Raw genomic sequence first — 13,263 nt, 5'->3', positions numbered from 1 at the left:
TAATAGAAAATTACTCAAGTAAAAGTGAAAGTCACCCAGTAAAATACTACTTGAGTAAAAGTCTAAAAGTATTTGGTTTTAAATATACTTAAGTATCAAAAGTGCGGCGGCAGATAGTCTAGTGGTTAGAGCGTTGGGCCAGTAACTGAAAGCAGTGCATTGGTGTTCACATTAGTATATCAATATGACAATACAATTCAAGGAGAGAGCAATGAATCCATATGTTGTTTGAGAGAATTAACCAAATGCATCTGCCATTGTCCTTCTACATCAATTAATTAACAGTGTGTTTGTGAAATGATGATGATCTCTTTGTCAGGCTGTCAGGCTGTGGAGTCACAGAGGAAGGCTGTGCTTCTCTGGTCTCAGCTCTGAGGTCAAACCCCTCACACCTGAGAGAGCTGGATCTGAGTAACAATGACCTGAAGGATTCAGGAGTGAAGCTGCTCTCTGCTGGACTGGGGAATCCCCACTGTAAACTGGAGACTCTGAGGTCAGTATTCCTGTAGTTGGTCAACAAGTGATAACTGTTCACCAGATCCACATGTGTTTACCAGGCACACATAGTCCACACCATATGTGTTTGGACAGTGAAGCTTAGAGTTTTAAATTTGGTGCTATGCTCCAGCATTTTGAACTGTGTGTGTGTGTCCAGAGCGTGTTTGTATGTAAGTCCTGTGTGTGTGTATGTCCTGTGTGTGTATGTGTGTCATGTGTGTGTGTTCAGTTCATCCAGTGCGTGTGCGTGTGTGTGTCCAGTTTGTCCAGTGTTTGTGTCACTCAATGAACACACACACACTAGGGCTGGGCTATATGGCCAAAATATTATACCACAAAAAAAAAACGTTGATGGTATTTCTTGTTTCTGAATAGTAAAAGTTGTACACTTGCTTCATGAGTAGTGAGTGATCCCAGGGTGCTTTATGAGTAGTGAGTGATCCCAGGGTGCTTTATGAGTAGTGAGTGATCCCAGGGTGCTTGATGAGTAGTGAGTGATCCCAGGGTGCTTTATGAGTAGTGAGTGATCCCAGGGTGCTTTATGAGTAGTGAGTGATCCCAGGGTGCTTTATGAGTAGTGAGTGATCCCAGGGTGCTTGATGAGTAGTGAGTGATCCCAGGGTGCTTTATGAGTAGTGAGTGATCCCAGGGTGCTTTATGAGTAGTGAGTGATCCCAGGGTGCTTTATGAGTAGTGAGTGATCCCAGGGTGCTTGATGAGTAGTGAGTGATCCCAGGGTGCTTTATGAGTAGTGAGTGATCCCAGGGTGCTTGATGAGTAGTGAGTGATCCCAGGGTGCTTTATGAGTAGTGAGTGATCCCAGGGTGCTTTATGAGTAGTGAGTGATCCCAGGGTGCTTTATGAGTAGTGAGGGATCCAAGGGTGGCAACACAAACGTGATTTCAATTAATCCACTGTTCCTGGTAGGCCGTCATTGTAAGTAAGAACTTTTCTTAACTGACTTGCTAAGTTAAATAAAGGTTAAATTTTTTTTAAGTCATTGATAAAATGTACTTAGGTATCAAAAATAAAAGTATAAATAATTTCAAAATCCTTATATTATGCAAACCAGATGGCACCACTTTCTTTTTTAATTTTTTATTTACAGATAGACAGGGTCACACTCCAACACTCAGACATCATTTTTAAACAAAGCATTTGTGTTTAGTGAGTCCTTCAGATCAGAGGCAGTAGGGATGACCAGGATGTTCTCTTGATAAGAGTGTGAATTGGACCATTCTTCTGTCCTGCTAAGCATTCAAAATGAGTACTTTTAGGTGTTAGGGAAAATGTATTGAGTAAAAAGTATAGTATTTTCTTTAGGAATGTAGTGAAGTAAAAGTTAAAGTTGTCAAAAATAAAACAGTAAAGTAAGTAGTACTTGAAAGTATTTTTACCTAAGTCCTTTACACCACTGCTCAATTGAGATAATTTCCACACTGCCACGTAGGGCTGTACGATATGGGCAAATAATCTAGGACTTATTTTTAACCAAATGTTGCAATTGTGATTTGACTTACGAATTAGAGCAAAACTGTTAGAATCATGGAAATAGAATGACTATTCTAATTCTATAGTTAGAGTATAATAGTGGGTACTTTGAATACAGTGTTTGAGATGACAACGAATTAAAATGCCAGGGAGGAGTTATTGTGACAGCGTAGGAACTAAAGTGTTGATAGGTGTTTCCTAGGGGACCCTATAAGCTTTGGCTACGTTGCGTGTTTTCTCTTAGCTACTTCATGTAGCTAACATGTTCTTGCTTTGCATATTCCTCTTTGATTTAGAAGATACTGTTGCACCAACAACATGCTGATTTAGGTTTACACCATCACTGGTATTATCAGGCTGTATTAGCTAGCTACGTTTGATCTTACTCAGTACATTTATTAGCTAGCTAGCTATTAGCATTAGCGGCTAACAATTAGCGTCTAACAAGATTCTAGGGCAACTTGCAAAGAAAAGACAAACTTGCTGTTTTCTTGATGTAAGAAACACAGACTAATAGTGTCATTATAGAACACTAGTGGATTTATATAAAGAAGCAAAGTGAAAACAGCATTGTTGTCATCAACATTGTTCCATGTGCTGCATTGACCATGCAGAGTGAAAACAGCATTGTTGTCATCAACATTGTTCCATGAGCTGCATTGACCAGGCAGAGTGAAAACAGCATTGTTGTCATCAACATTGTTCCATGTGCTGCATTGACCATGCAGACAGAACGCAAGTGTCTTGCGGTTGAGGAACATCAAATGCGCTCCTTGAGTGACAGGGGAAGTGGCTAGGTCACTGTGGAAAGTGTCACGGAGAGAAAGAGCAGACTCAAGTATCGAAGTAAACTATAAAAATTGACATTACACATGGCGTGTCACATTTAACAAACCAAACATTAAAATACCGGTATACAAACAACGGACACACACAAACACTGGACACACACGCTGGACACACTGGACACACACATTGGTCACACACACTGGACACACACACTGGCACACAATGGACACACACACACATTGGACACACACACACACACATAAACACTGGACACACACGCTGGACACATACACTGGGCACACACACACTTGGGCTCCCGAGTGGTGAAACGGTCTAGGCAGTGCGTCCCTGGTTTAAATCCACATTTGATCTCAAATCCAAAATGCTGGAATATAGAGACACATTAAAAATGTTAGCTTCACTGTCAAATAGATATGGTGTGGACTGTATACTCAATACAATCTAAATCTGATACCTCACTGTCTGTCTTTTGACTGATACTGATTTTTAAACTAGTCTGGTCAGTCTACTCAAATATTTGTACTATACATTTTTCTCTCTACAACTTTGATAATTTGTCATTTATAATAATGATACATTAATTTATGAATAGGTATGGCAGGTTTCAGGACACTGATATATCTAAAAATATATAAAAAATATACTGCCACCACCAAGGAAAAGCAGTGTGATTTTAATATGATTTGACTCTTTACAGGCTGTCACGCTGTCAAGTGACAGAGGAAGGCTGTGCTTCTCTGGTCTCAACTCTGAGGTCAAACCCCTCACACCTGAGAGAGCTGGACCTGAGCTACAATCACCCAGGAGACTCAGGAGTCAGACTGCTCTCTGCTGGACTGGAGGATCCACACTGCAGACTGGAGAAACTCAAGTATGTAGAGGGTTTATGTCAATGTTCATATCAGACATGTTTGACTTATCAGGCTAGTTAAGACAAACATTCTGACCACAACTTGGACAAAGTTTTATGCTGATTGTGTGTGTGTGTGTGTGTGTGTGTGTGTGTGTGTGTGTGTGTGTGTGTGTGTGTGTGTGTGTGTGTGTGTGTGTGTGTGTGTGTGTGTGTGAGTTCAGGTGTATCCCTCAATGACTGTCTGTTCTTCTGCTTACCTCTACAGTGTGGAACATGGTGGAGAGTACACAATGAAACCTGGGCTTAGAAAATGTGAGTGTTGACTGCTGTGAAGAATATGACTAAGAATAAGTCTTAATTCAAGTTAAGTCAAAGACCACCATCATTACTGACTTGGTCATATTAAATATCAGCTGTCGTTCTACAGAAGCAGAAATCAGGGACACCAAAGTTTAAAAAGAGTTGCTTTGACAATGTGTGTGTGTGTGTGTGTGTGTGTGTGTGTGTGTGTGTGTGTGTGTGTGTGTGTGTGTGTGTGTGTGTGTGTGTGTGTGTGTGTGAGTGTGTGTGTGTGTGTGTGTGTGTGTGTGTGTGTGTGTGTGTGTGTGTAATTAATGGGAATAAGTGTGTTTTATATTACCATACAGTATAACATATAATCATTCAACAAGTCTCAAGTTACCTTAACTTCTCCTTTTGATACCTAGAAAGATTTACACTAAAATAATTAGTGAAAAGTGAGTTAACATTCTAATGTGAATGATGATGATTTCTAATATTGTGTCTGGTTTCATCCATCAGATGTCTGTGATCTCACACTGGACCCAAACACAGTAAACAGACTCCTCTCTCTGTCTGAGGAGAACAGAAAGGTGACATGGAGGAGAGAGGAGCAGCCGTATCCTGATCACCCAGAGAGATTTGAGGACTGTCAACAGGTGCTGTGTAGAGAGGGTCTGACTGGGTGCTGTTACTGGGAGGTAGAGTGGAGTGGGAGAGAGGCTGCTATAGGAGTGACGTATAAAGGAATCAACAGGAGAGGAAGGGTTAAGGACTGTTGTCTTGGATGGAATGACAAGTCCTGGAGTCTGTTCTGCTCTGACAACTGTTACATTGTCTGGCACAATAATAATCTCACTACCATAAACGTCCGCCCCTGCAGACCCCACAGAGTAGGAGTGTATCTGGACTGGCCAGCCGGCACTCTATCCTTCTATAGAGCCTCCTCTGACACACTGACCCACCTGATCACATTCTCCTCCACATTCACTGAGCCCCTCTATCCAGGGTTTTGGGTTAATGATGATTCCTCAGTGTCCCTGTGTCAAACACAACATGATGTTTCACTCTAATCATGTATGTTATGTTTGATCAGATTATGACATTTAAATACATGGAGTAACACACACCAATTTCAGGCCAGTTTATTACTGTAAATAATATAGACCTCTGTGTCTGTCTCTTTCCATGGTCCTCTGGACACACACTCACACACACATGCACGCACACACACACACACACACACACACACACACACACACTGGAGACACACTGGAGACACACACAATTGGACACACACACACACACACACACACACACACCACACACACACACACACACACACACACACACACACACACACACACACACACACACACACACACACACACACACACACACACACACACACACTGGACACTCATACACTGGACACACACACACACTGTAATGGAACATGTTAATTGTATGTGTCCACATAACTGAGTATGTTACTAACCTTGTGAAACTGTCCTGTTATAATGTCCTGTTCTTGGGAGTATAATCCTGTGTTGCAAACCAGCTGTTCCTGCGAGTTCCGCCCAAGAACAGGAAACTATGAAGATATGTGCTTATTAACCAATGCTTCAGAATTCAGACTGTCTACACTGTGGAACTCTGTTATTCTCTCTGAGATCACAATGGTTCTGAATTCAGACTGTCTACACTGTTGAACTCTGTTATTCTCTCTGAGATCACAATGCTTCTGAATTCAGACTGTCTACACTGTGGAACTCTGTTATTCTCTCTGAGATCACAATGCTTCTGAATTCAGACTGTCTACACTGTGGAACTCTGTTATTCTCTCTGAGATCATAAATAAACAATCTGGGTTTGACTTGGACTCCAGCAGATCTTCAATTGTATATATCCATGACAACACAAACCACACAAACACACTGTATACACATACTGGAAACACACACACACTGGACACATACTGGACACACACACTGGACACACACATACACAGTCTGGGCCAACACACACTGGACACACACACCAGTTTGGGCCAGTTTATTCCTGTAAATACACTGAACTAAAATATAAAGGCAACATGTAAAGTGTTGGTCCCATGTTTCATGAGCTGAAATGTTCCATATGCACAAAAAGCTTATTTCTGTCAAAATATTTTACATCCCTGTTAGTGAGCCTTTCTCCTTTGCCAAGATAATCCATCCACTTGACAGGTGTGACATTTCAAGAAGCCGATAAAACAGCATGATCCTTACACAGGTGCACCTTGTACTGTGGACAATAAAAGGCCCCTCTAAAATATGCAGTTTTGTCACAGAACACAATGCCACAGATGTGTCAAGTTTTGAGGGTGCGTGGTATGCTGACTGCAGGAATGTCCACCAGAGATGTTATAGAGAATTGAATGTTAATTTCTCTAAGCCACGTTGTTGTAGAGAATCTGGCAGTATGTCCAACCGACCTAAAAACCACAGACCACATGTATGGAGTCATGTGGGCAAGCGGTTTGCTGATGTCAACGTTGTGAACAGAGTGCCTGATGGTGGGGATGGGGTTATGGTATGGGCAGGCATAAGCTACAGACAATGAACATCAGTGCCTTTTATCGATGGCTATTTGAATGCACAGAGATACCGAGATGAGATCCCATTGTCGTGCCATTCATCCAGCATGATAATGCACGACCCGATGTCGCAAGGATCTGAACACAATTCCATGGCCTGAGTACTCACCAGACATGTGTTATGACATCTTCTGTTTGGGTGTCTCAGGTCTGAGCCATGATCAGAATGTGTCTCTGTCTATTTCCAGCCCTGACATTTCTATCTGTCCTGATCTAGTGTTTCACCTCTGACCTCCTCACACCGTCTCACTGTCCATGTCTGCTTTTAGCCCCCACCTCTATTTCACTGTGTTATAATGGACCTCATGCTTGTTATGTTACCTCTGTAACCAGCTATCAAACATACTGTAATGGCTGTCGGGAGAGAGAGTAGACCAAGGCGCAGTGGAGTTAGTGTTCATCATGATTTTAATTAACGTAAGAACACTATACAAAACTGAACAAAAACACCACAGCAAAACAGTCCTGTTAGGAAATAATCTAACAGAAACAATTACCCACAAAACCCCAACGGAAAAACAGGCACTTATGTGTGACTCCCAATCAGCAACAACCAACAACAGCTGTGCCTGATTGGAAGCCACACGGCCAAAATCAATGAAACAGACAACATAGAAAATGAGCATAGAACGCCCACCCAATGTAACACCCTGGCCTAACCAAAATAAGAACAAAAAACCCCTCTCTATGGCCAGGGTGTTACACATACTGAGCTTTCTGACCCTATCCCATGGCCCTACTTTCTAGAACTAAACATTTAAAGTCCTCTTTAAATTTTGCTTAGTGTCCTTTTACTTATGTATTATGTATTTGCTGTGTATTGGAATTGTGCCGCAGAGCATCATGGGGGTTTGTATGTGTTGAGATGATCACGTTCCAGATAAATGGTTGAACTGATTCCTGTCTCCCGTCTCATCATTATTGAATTGTTATACAGACGTGGTTATGAAACCCACCAGACATAACAACAGATTGGTGATGAGTAAGTCTGAACCTACAGGAACTATTCTGTCTGAAAGAAGTCTGTTTTTACAACTGTTTAAAACTGTTATTTTCTGTGGTACAGTCTAGGCTAATGTTAGGACAGTGTATTTCTAGCAGAAGCAAGTGCATAGTGGAGCTAGCTAAGAGAGAGAGTTAGCATTGTCATAGATGACAGAAAGGACTCGAATGTGATTAAAAATGTGATTAAAAAGGGAGGAATATACATTGATTAAAGGAAAGGACATTTATTCAACTGTGAAGATGAACTATGGAATTAAAAACTGCTAAATGAGTGAAGTGAATGAAGATCATGTGACTGAGGAAAATATTGCTGTGGTTGAGGACAATACTGAAGTGAGTGACAATCAGGATCCTATTGAGAAATGAAAAATAGCTGGAATTGTTGGAAACATTGGACAGTTTGATCAAAGTATTGAGCAGTGGAGCTCATGTACAGAACGGTTTGAATGTTTTGTTCTTGTAAATGACATTGATGAGGACATTGTGCTTACAGTTTTAGTGTAATGGGGCCAAAGACATGTAATTTACTAGGTCAGCCTGCTACAGCCAGACAGAACAGGTAATAAGACGTATGGGGATATTGTGGAGATACTTAAAGGACATTTTTCACCAGAACCACTAGTTAATGCTGAAAGGTTCAGGTTCCACAGGAGACATCAGGAAGAGGGAGAATCAGTACCAATGTTTGCTGCTGCATTAAAGAAACTATCAGAACACTGTGAGTTGAATGGTGTTGTAAATGACATCATTAGAGACAGACTAGTATGTGGGCTACGGAGTGAAGCTACACTAAAGAGACTGTTGACTGAAAGTCATCTGACCTTGGTGAAGGACATTGAAATCAGTGTGTCTATGGAACTAGCTGCTAAAGAGGCTCACCAGTTGAGTTCATCAGGAACTTAGTGGATTCATCTAACAATCCTAATCACCAGCTGATACATTGTAATCTCATACACAGGGTTCACCTTCCACCTAGAAAACATAATGTAATGATAATCAGAACCTCTCCTCTGTGTGATCTATGTAATCAAGGTGCCTTGGCCTCCTTTAATCATATGTACTGGGAGTGACCAGGGGACATGTTTTGGAAAGAGGTTCCCTCTGTCTTATCTGCTGTAGTGGATATCATCATACCTTGTCCCCCAAACTGTTATCACTTAATGACAATTCACCACTATCATTACAGAAAATATGTTTAATGTTGTCAGGTTTGCCAGCAGCTAAAATGATGTTGGAACTAAGATGGCTACCACCACACTTCATTGGATCAGCACTTTATACATATCATGTATTATCAACTATCCACTGCTAGGATCCATGGGGCCAAACAACAATTGACAGCTGGTTATCTGCAGCTGAAACCCTACAAGTGTGTTTTTACCCAACAGATTTCCCTTTCATTATAATTTTAGTCCAAATGTGTGCCTTACTGATTTTATCAACTTGATTTAGTATTTAAATTAATAGAGATCAGGTTGGGTGGGTTGGGGTGGTCCCAGGAGGGGATGGAGGGTGGGTTGGGGTAGTCCCAGGAGGGGTTGGAGGGTGGGTTGGGGTGGTCCAGGAGGGGTTGGAGGGTGGGGTGGTCCCAGGAGGGGATGGAGGGAGGTTTGGGGTGGTCCAGGAGGGGATGGAGGGTGGGTTGGGGTGGGGTGGTCCCAGGAGGGGTTGGAGGGTGGGTTGGGGTGGTCCAAGGAGGGGATGGAGGGTGGGTTGGGGTGGTCCCAGGAGGGGTTGGAGGGTGGGTTGGGGTGGTACCAGGAGGGGATGGAGGGTGGGTTGGGGTGGTACCAGGAGGGGATGGAGGGTGGGTTGGGGTGGTACCAGGAGGGGTTGGAGGGTGGGTTGGGGTGGGGTGGTCCCAGGAGGGGTTGGGGTGTTCCCAGGAGGGGTTGGAGGGTGGGTTGGGGTGGTACCAGGAGGGGTTGGAGGGTGGGTTGGGGTGGTACCAGGAGGGGATGGATGGAGGGTGGGTTGGGGTGGTACCAGGAGGGGTTGGAGGGTGGGGTGGTCCCAGGAGGGGATGGAGGGAGGTTTGGGGTGGTCCAGGAGGGGATGGAGGGTGGGTTGGGGTGGGGTGGTCCCAGGAGGGGTTGGAGGGTGGGTTGGGGTGGTCCAAGGAGGGGATGGAGGGTGGGTTGGGGTGGTCCCAGGAGGGGTTGGAGGGTGGGTTGGGGTGGTACCAGGAGGGGATGGAGGGTGGGTTGGGGTGGTACCAGGAGGGGATGGAGGGTGGGTTGGGGTGGTACCAGGAGGGGTTGGAGGGTGGGTTGGGGTGGGGTGGTCCCAGGAGGGGTTGGGGTGGTCCCAGGAGGGGTTGGAGGGTGGGTTGGGGTGGTACCAGGAGGGGTTGGAGGGTGGGTTGGGGTGGTACCAGGAGGGGATGGAGGGTGGGTTGGGGTGGTCCCAGGAGGGGTTGGGGTGGTCCCAGGAGGTGATGGAGAATGGGGTGGGGTGGTACCAGGAGGGGTTGGAGGGTGGGTTGGGGTGGTACCAGGAGGGGTTGGAGGGTGGGTTGGGTTGGTACCAGGAGGGGTTGGAGGGTGGGTGGGGTGGTCCCAGGAGGGGTTGGAGGGTGGGTTGGGGTGGTCCCAGGAGGGGTTGGGGTGGTCCCAGGAGGTGATGGAGAATGGGGTGGGGTGGTACCAGGAGGGGTTGGAGGGTGGGTTGGGGTGGTACCAGGAGGGGTTGGAGGGTGGGTTGGGTTGGTACCAGGAGGGGTTGGAGGGGTAGGAGGGGGGGTTGGGGTGGTCCAGGAGGGGTTGATGCTGCTCAGGTGAGTGATTGTATATGTGGTTTATTATAATTATATTTCCCTTCAATAACTGGTGTACATAATATACTGATATATATATATATATATATTTTTTTTTTTAACCTGTTAGGGCTAAGGGGCAGTATTTACACGGCCGGATAAAAAACGTACACGATTTAATCTGGTTACTACTCCTACCCAGTAACTAGAATATGCATATAATTATTGGCTTTGGATAGAAAACACCCTAAAGTTTCTAAAACTGTTTGAATGGTGTCTGTGAGTATAACAGAACTCATATGGCAGGCAAAAACCTGAGAAGATTCCTTACAGGAAGTGCCCTCTCTGACAAGATCTTGTTCTTGTCTCTGTTTATTGAAGACTGAGGATCTTTGCTGTAACGTGACACTTCCTACGGCTCCCATAGGCTCTCAGAGCCCGGGAAAAAGCTGAATGATATCGAGGCAGCCCCAGGCTGAAACACATTTGCGCTTTTGGCAAGTGGCCGATAAGAGGATAATGGGCTTAGGCGCATGAACGAGTCGAATTGATTTTAAACAGCGGTTGACATTCTTTGAAGTACGGTAATGGAAAATGTAGAATTTTTTGTCACGAAATGCGCCGTGCTCGTAACCCTTATTTACCCTTTCGGATAGTGTCTTGAACGCACGAACAAAACGCCGCTGTTTGGATATAACAATGGATTATTTGGGACCAAACCAACATTTGTTATTGAAGTAGAAGTCCTGGGAGTGCATTCTGACGAAGAACACCAAAGCTAATCAAACTTTTCTAATAGTAAATCGGAGTTTGGTGAAGGCTAAACTTGCTGGGTGTCTAAATAGCTAGCCCTGTGATGCCGGGCTATCTACTTAGAATATTGCAAAATGTGCTTTCACCAAAAAGCTATTTTAAAATCGGACATATCGAGTGCATAGAGGAGTTCTGTATCTATAATTCTTAAAATAATTGTTATGCTTTTTGTGAACGTTTATCGTGAGTAATTTAGTAAATTGTTAGTAAAATCGCCGGAAGTTTGCGGGGGGTATGCTAGTTCTGAACGTCACATGCTAATGTAAAAAGCTGCTTTTTGATATAAATATGAACTTGATTGAACAAAACATGCATGTATTGTATAACATAATGTCCTAGGTGTGTCATCTGATGAAGATCATCAAAGGTTAGTGCTGCATTTAGCTGTCTTCTGGGTTTTTGTGACATTATATGCTAGCTTGAAAAATGGGTGTCTGATTATTTCTGACTGGGTACTCTGCTGACATAATCTAATGTTTTGCTTTCGTTGTAAAGCCTTTTTGAAATCGGACAGTGTGGTTAGATTAACGAGAGTCTTGTCTTTAAATGCTGTAAAATAGTCATATGTTTGAGAAATTGAAGTAATAGCATTTCTAAGGTATTTGAATAACGTGCCACAGGATTCCACTGGCTGTTACGTAGGTGGGACGATTTGGTGCCACCTACCCTAGAGAGGTTAACAGTGTTGTCTCTAGCTATATAACCATTCCTGCTGCTATTTGTTCTGATATATATTTTAACAGTATTGTGTCTCTAGCTGTATAACCATTCCTGCTGCTATTTGTTCTGATATATATTAACAGTTTTGTGTCTCTAGCTGTATAACCATTCCTGCTGCTATTTGTTCTGATATGTATTTTAACAGTAAAGAGATATACCTTCCTAGAGAAGGCTAAGCTACCAGATGTTGTCGACACTGTACATCGCCTCAGCACGAGAAGGCAGGGTGACTCCAAGCCCAGAGGTGTCATTCTCCAGTTCACATCACGGATCTACAGGGATGCCACTTTGAAAGCACGTGACAACAACCTTTGTTTGCTGAAGACCTCTAGAAAGCAGAATTGAGAAAGGAGAGAGAAACTGTGGCCAGCTGTGGAAAAAGCAGGAAAAAGGAGAAAGCAGCTGTCACGTCTACTCCCACTCCTCTCCTCCGGCGTTAGACGTCCCCGGTTTACTAACCACCGGTCCTGGCAACCATCATTACGCCCACCTGGCATCAATCATTAGACCCACCTGGTATCAATCATTAGATACACCTGGCATCAATCATTCGACCCACCTGGCATCAATCATTAGACATACCTGGCATCAATCATTAGACCCACCTGGCATCAATCATTAGACACACCTGGCATCAATCATTAGACACACCTGGCATCAATCATTAGACCCACCTGGCATCAATCATTACTCACACCTGGCATCAATCATTAGACCCACCTGGCATCAATCATTAGACACACCTGGCATCAATCATTAGATGCACCTGGCATCAATCATTACTCACACCTGGCATCAATCATTAGACCCACCTGGCATCAATCATTAGACACACCTGGCATCAATCATTAGACCCACCTACCATCAATCATTAGACCCACCTGGCATCAATCATTAGACACACCTGGCATCAATCATTAGACGCACCTGGCATCAATCATTAGACGCACCTGGCAACAATCATTAGACGCACCTGGCATCAATCATTAGACGCACCTGGCATCAATCATTAGGAACACCTGGCATCAATCATTAGGAACACCTGGCATCAATCATTAGGAGCACCTGGCATCAATCATTAGATGCACCTGGCATCAATCATTAGATGCACCTGGCATCAATCATTACTCACACCTGGCATCAATCATTAGACCCACCTGGCATCAATCATTAGACACACCTGGCATCAATCATTAGACCCACCTACCATCAATCATTAGACCCACCTGGCATCAATCATTAGACACACCTGGCATCAATCATTAGACGCACCTGGCATCAATCATTAGACGCACCTGGCAACAATCATTAGACGCACCTGGCATCAATCATTAGACGCACCTGGCATCAATCATTAGGAACACCTGGCATCAATCATTAGGAACACCTGGCATCAATCAT

At 43.8% G+C, this 13,263-nt stretch overlaps 1 long non-coding RNA gene across 1 annotated transcript; it reads left to right on the top strand.

Moving 5' to 3' along the window:
• The first annotated feature begins 3,456 nt into the window (after nt 1-3,456).
• On the top strand, nt 3,457-5,807 carry LOC145876907 (uncharacterized). Its single transcript, XR_014391561.1, has 3 exons — nt 3,457-3,670; nt 3,918-3,964; nt 4,454-5,807. It is a non-coding gene; the product is annotated as an uncharacterized LOC145876907 (long non-coding RNA).
• The last annotated feature ends 7,456 nt before the right edge of the window (nt 5,808-13,263 follow it).

Source organism: Salmo salar, unplaced genomic scaffold (assembly GCF_965601325.2).
Source record: "Salmo salar unplaced genomic scaffold, fSalSal1 ptg000619l, whole genome shotgun sequence".
Lineage (NCBI taxonomy): Eukaryota > Metazoa > Chordata > Actinopteri > Salmoniformes > Salmonidae > Salmo > Salmo salar.
The sequence above is the reverse complement of the archived record's forward strand: the minus strand, read 5'-3'. Positions and strand labels throughout refer to the sequence as shown.